The sequence below is a fragment of the Mercenaria mercenaria genome, chromosome 9 (genome assembly GCF_021730395.1).
Source record: "Mercenaria mercenaria strain notata chromosome 9, MADL_Memer_1, whole genome shotgun sequence".
Lineage (NCBI taxonomy): Eukaryota > Metazoa > Mollusca > Bivalvia > Venerida > Veneridae > Mercenaria > Mercenaria mercenaria.
In genome coordinates, this window is record NC_069369.1 from 38,942,212 (window position 1) to 38,949,092 (window position 6,881).

A 6,881-nucleotide genomic window follows, 5' to 3' on the forward strand; every position below is an offset into this window, starting at 1 on the left:
ACCTTCAGTATGCAGGTCACGGCAGGAATACCGTTAGTGGCATCAGTAACTTCAGGGTTCAGCTGGACTGTAGGCAACACATCTACACACACTGTCTCTAATACTGAGACAGAGACACAGTCATGGTCATGGCCCCTGAAATGTCCACCACAAACTAAAATCCTTGGCGAGGCTACCATGTACGCTGATGATATAGATACACCGTATGAGGGCGTGGTAGAATTGCGACTGAAGAATGGGAAGTCTTTTAAGTATAATATCAAGGGCGTATATAGCGGGATGAATGCAAGATCCGGATCGGTGACGGTGAAAACCTTAGGCCCGTGTGGTAGTATGGAAAGTCTTACAGAGGAGCAGTACCAAACCAGTTTGTGGTAGCTGACATACATTTGCAACATTCAAACCACTATATGTGTTTGTTCTGTTTAGTTAAAACAATCACTATAGTTTGTACTCTTTTCTTTACAATTCTCTCTCATTGGAAACATTTGGTGTGCCGTATAGATAATAGACGGATAATTGGAAGATTTGACGTGTGCAGTTGTTCTTATGATACCAAATATAACATTGTTGAAAGGCGGTTCTGATAGAAAAGCAATGTCAAAAGAGAACTCTAAAATACCATCAGCAGCCAAGACTTGTTATGTTTGGTCACATGTTTTTCTGTCTCAAAACGAAAAGTTAATAAGGACTCGTATGTTTTTACAATCTAATATAGAATGAAAAAATGAAACAACAAATTAAATCAATTTTATTGTTATGACAAAGATATTATGAAAAAAACAACAATAACAAGTTCTATTTACAAGAAAAAAAGACAGACCATTGCACCACATCTGTTGTATGTGCATATTTCGTCCGAAAAACTCGTGCTAACAATGTAGCTGTAAACAATAAATATGATCAACAAATATTATAAAAATGTGCAAAATTAGTTTAAGATTTTTCATAAACTACTGATGCAAATAGGACAATTGATGTACGATGGTTTGATATATAGATTAAGCATACATGTATATCATTAATTATATTCGCTCACCGTGCTAAGACTAATATCCAAATGTATAATAGATAATTATGTCTATTTTTCAGTATCTTTAAAAATTTTACCTGGTAACTAAGTTGCAAACTCTTATTATAGTCGTATTTTTGTAGTCGACGTTGTTGTCGCCATCGTTGTTGTTGTTGTTGATATGTGTGTGTGCGTGTGTGTGCGTGTGCGTGTGCGTGCATGCGCATGCGTAAATTTACATGCATAAGTAAATATGTATGCGTACGCTCCACCCCTCGCCCCCCCCCCCCCCCCCCCCCCCTTGCGCGCGGGTGTAGATGTTTTTCATACTTGAGTATGTATCACGCATCGCTATTAGTCTAAAACCTCGATCTATTAGCCTAATTAGTTTCAAGCTTTATTGGCCAAATAAAGCCTCTATATACTGACTTGATTAGTTTCAAGATGTATTAGCCTAATAAAGTCTCGATCTACTGACCTAATAAGTTTCAAACTTTATTTACCAAAAAAGCTGCGATGAACTGACCTAATTCGTTGCCTGATAAAGACCCGATCTACTGACCTAATAAGTTTCAAACTGTATTTGCCATAAAAAGCTGCGATATACTGACCCAATTCGTTGCCTGATAAAGCCTCGATCTACTGACCTAATCAGTTTCAAACTTTTTTTTGCCAAAAAAGCTGCGATATACTGACCAAATTCATTGCATGATAAAGCCTCGATCTACTGATCCAATATGTTTCAAGCTTTATTAGCAAAAAAACTTCCATCTACTGACCTAAAATGTTTTAGTCTTTATTAGGTTAGGCTTTTTGTTGAGGTTTACCTCACAACGACGCAGTGCCTATCATACGGCGGCTTTCCAGCTTTTCATGGTGGATGAAAACGCTAATGGAATGGGCGGGTACTATACTAGAAACACCGACCTTCCATAAGCCAGCAGGAGGGTGTCTCACATGAGCACGTGATTCCAGATCAGCAACCGTAATCAACTCGGACATGGAGGCCAATTTTATTTGTTTAATAAATGACATAATGATTTTTCCATACAAAATGTAGTCCCAAGTAAAGGCAGTATTTTTTTCGACACATTGTCTAAATAAAATGATTTTGATAAACATCGAGAATGAATTTAGACATATATCTTGCAAAACAACTTCACAAGTTTTTGTAGTTGTTTCATTTTTCAGTTTAAAGATTCCAGTAAGTCAATCTTATACGGACGTCACATTTCCGCTGATGAAATGATTAAAGCATACCAACATTTACTATTGATATCACCAACAGCTATGCCGCTAAAGCTCGCTTTCATCTTTATCTTGCAATACACTAGAAATAACCATATAGTTCTTATATATTAATATGTATTGTAAAACGGAACACTATAACAACCAAGCTCTTGTACGAATTTATTCTAACTAGGTGGCCTAATGGACAAGAAATCTGCCTTTCAATCGGGAGGTCGAAGTTTCGAGCCTCGTCAGAGACGGGTCTTGTTACTAAAGTGAGACCGTTGGTGAGCCGCCAGCTATTTAAATAATGGTTTCCGATTATCTACCTGACTGGTGTTTGGCATTGAAGCATAGGAACCCAGGTGTCTCATATGTCAATATGGCTGGCACTTTCAGCACTGGTGACACTTTATTAAACAAACATATTTCGATCCTTTTTTCACTATGGTAATGTTTCCAATTTTATAGTATATCCGGGAGCTGCCTAGCATTCTATTAAATGTTCAGTCCGAAGACTGTTACCAGAATTCGACCTGGACGTCTTTTATTCTACCGGGTTCTGTGATTAATTGTTCGAGATGACCTTACCACTGACATAATTCAAAGAAAAGTTTCCTCTTAAAACCACTTTTTGGAATATTTCGAAGTCTCTGTAGTACTAAATGCTGCAATAATAAATCTAATTATAACCACACTACGTTGACTATAGAGAAAGTCAGCACGATTCTTAAAAGAAAAATAAAGTCCAGTTTTATAAAACACAGTCCTAACTACACAGTTCTAATATCAAACAGTCAGTAACAAACGGAAGTGGCGAGCCTGGAGTGATTATTGGTACGACTAAACCTATACTTGTGTAGTCGTGGGTTCGCTCTCTGGCCGCGTCATACCAAAGACGTGAAAGTGGTACCTGTGATTTGGCACAGTATAATGTGACTGGATGGAGTATCATGTCCCGTGTACACGGCGTGAGATTCTGCTATATACAAATAATGTTTTGTGAGTGAAAAATCATGTTTCCAATGAATACTTTTTTCAGAAAAGCAAACTTTAAGTAAGATAAATCTTCAATAACAATGATTAAAATCATCTGAGAGAAATGTTCATTTATAAAATTTACAACAAGATTACTGCAGGATGCTTTGATTATCGGTCGTGTACATTTGATTACCAGCTATGCTTCAGCACTTCTTAATCATTCCCATCTCTCATAATCATGCTAATTACTTAAGAAATAATAAATATGTGCCTATATTTGATCAGTTAATAAAATATGGGCAGGAGTTCGGATGCGTAATAATTAAATCACGAGTGCGTAGCACGAGTGATTTAATATTCGCGTCCGAACGACTGCCCATATTTTATCAACTGATAAAATTATTGGAACATATTTATTATTTCGATTCTAACCACGCAAATTCTTCGCGTTTTACAGCACTACATTTTAGCGCGATATGTCATTCGGTTGGCCATATGCCATTATAAAAACCTCCCCACGAATGGAAAGCGTTACATCAAACGGAATTTTCCGATATTCAATAAATTTTAATTAAATTATTAAGTAGTTATTGCCGTGAAAATGTTATTTTTAATAACATCTAAGGTTGGATATAGAAATCAGAGATAAATACTTAATGCAGAGTTTATATATGCAGTTTCTAAAAATAGTACACGTCACCTACATGATGGCACTGAAACATACACGCTAGGACATTGCGGCGGCATATAAACACGTAAACACTTGAGTCTGGAAGATTGGAACATGAATTATGATTTATTTACTGTCAAAGTAGAATCTAGTTGACATTTGTTGTGCCTAGCTACAACGCAGGAATTGTACACTACACACACGACCAGACATAAATGCACTGGTGTTGAAGTTGAAACTTACCGGGCTGAAACATTTTCTTACGGTAAAAATATCAACAAATAAATTCATCAGTTAGAAATTGTTTGTTTCAGAAAATTTGATGTACTTTTTATTACTACTAGCACTGAAAAATCGAATATTTAGTCGGTATTATACTGTATATAATGGAAGCAGAGTAGAATCTCACAGTCATGTTACAATCGTAGGGCGGAATGGAAGAGCTATATTTTATCGTAGATTCATGTATAGGCGAATTCGCTATATGTTTATATAGCAGCTGCTGCGGATCGTGTTAGAATGATTCATCGTTCTTTTATGGAATGGAAAATATATCAACATTTCCTTTAATAAACTTTCAAACTTAAAGTGTAACATTATTACTTTCTTGCACAAATAAAAAATCAACAGATTTGTCTGTTCGAGGAATTAAAATACTGTAAATCAGAAACTTTCGCGAGGGTATAATTTTCGCTATATTCGCGAGGCCCTACATCTCGCGAAAATTAATCCTCGAATAAAATATTTAAAATTAGTATAAATCTAACTCAAGCAGGATACTATTTTTCATATTTCGCGAATATTAAACCTCGCGAACATACTCAAAATTTCAAGTTCGCGAAGATATATGCACCAATAATGAAAACTTGCCAAACGTTTACCTTCCTATTTTTGTTGAGCGTTCCCTCTGAAAATAACTCGTGCCTAAGATACATGTATTTTTATACAATTTTTAATTTTTTCACAAATTTATAGAGTATCTAGACTCATAAACTACATCCGTTTGAGTAAATATTTCATACTTTCGCAAAACCCCGAACATTTAAACAGCATGGGCCTTGAAGAGACTTACTTTCTGCAATTAAAGTTAAATTTATTGAGTAAGCAATTTTCCTTTGTTGTGTATAAAATTGATTGTTTTGTTTGGAGGAGAAAATAGATAAACACTTTTGTATTTTGACCTGACCTGTTTTACCGACAAACGTTATACTGGAGAGATTTTAAATAATTGCACTGTTATTGCAGAAGTTATGTCCTGACTTAACAATACCGGTATAAAGTAAATGGAAAATTAATTAAGAGATATTCTAAATACATGTAATTGCATTTTTTTCACAAATACAGGAATAATGAATGCTTATAAAAGCTGTTTATCAATACAGTATGATGTCATCTTTGAATGAAACAACGTGCGCAGCTCCCGCATATTGCTCTTTCATGTAACACGTCTTTTAAATGTATAATTATAAACAGCTGCAGTGTAACTGAAATTTCGAAATAAGTTAAGTGTGGATTGTGACGTTGACGTGATTGGTACAGACGTCGTTATTTCATTTCTAGGTCCTGATGTTGAAAAGATCCCAGGTTTGATTCCCAGTCTCGGAATCGTAGAAGCATGTATTTCTTTTTAATTTTTATACAGAAAATTTTTGAGGACGGTTGCGGCAGTCTTGGGTAAAAAAAAAAATCCTAATAATAGAATTTGTTCAAACCTTGTATATGAACACAGTGTCATGTTAGAAACAGAATTATGAAAAAATTCGAAGGTCAGCATGCTTGTTAAGGAGTTATCTGCCATTGAATATATGCAAATTTGATGAAAAATCCAGTTTTAAGGGTAGATAACTCCTAAACAAGCACGGTGACATATGATTGGTTTTGCATTTTTCTGTTATTAACTTGAAACTGTGTTCGTAATTATATAAAGCTAGAACAAATTCTATTATTTGGAAATTTTTGCCCCATCTCTCGTACAAGAAACTGCAGCAATAAAGTGTCTTTAATTATTTATAAAAGAAGGAAATATAACATTTCTCTATCAAGCATGTCTCGTTTGTATTTAATGAATAAAGTTGCAATGTTGAACATGCATTTGTTATGTATTTTAACCATCTTTGTTTTCATATTTATTGAATGTACATGCATTACTTCCGCGCAATAAATTTTATCATTATATAAGAAGGCAAAGTTATTTTGCTATCACATGTTTTGACGAATGAAAGTGGACGCAGTGGTCGAGAGGGCTAAGACGCTTTCCTATGGAGATGAAGGCCCCTGGTTCGAATCCTGGCTACTCCCATTGCAGTGTGTCCTTGGACAAGGCACTTTATCACGATTGCCTCAGTCGGCCCAGCTGTAAATGCGTACCAGCAAATTGCTGGGGGTAAGGTATAATTGGTTTTTTAATGTTTTTAAAATAGGGTCGCTCAAAAGCTCTACAGAGCTTATGTTAATTGTTTCTCAAAGCGACGGTAAATAAAATTTACCTTTACCTTAAAAAATTTACCTTTTCATCTAGTGTATTAGTGTTATACTGTATAAATGCAACAGAAAACGCCGTAAGTGAAGGCTAACTAAATGATATAGAAAAAAGGAAACAAAAGAAAACTCTCATATTTGTTAACAAATAAAATGATAGATAAAAGAATTATATTAAAATGCTTGTGACAAGTTCTATTCCTACCCCTTTATCTTTTTGAACAAGGCCGTTTGCATAAATTACATGTCTTATATTGAATGCAGAGCAGCGGACTCCTATCCATACATGCCATACGATCGGAAGTGCACATTTGTTTGTTATAGGAACTGATTCTAATCAACAGCCGCAAAGTGATGCTAACCTTATATAAATTGCCTTCTATTTTAAAGATACAATCAGTTAAGGTTAAAAAAAAAAAACTAGTGTTTTCAATGACAGTGGGACAGAATAACATAAACTGAGGAATTGAGTACACAACATCTTTCTGACAGCGGCCATCAGTTACTCTC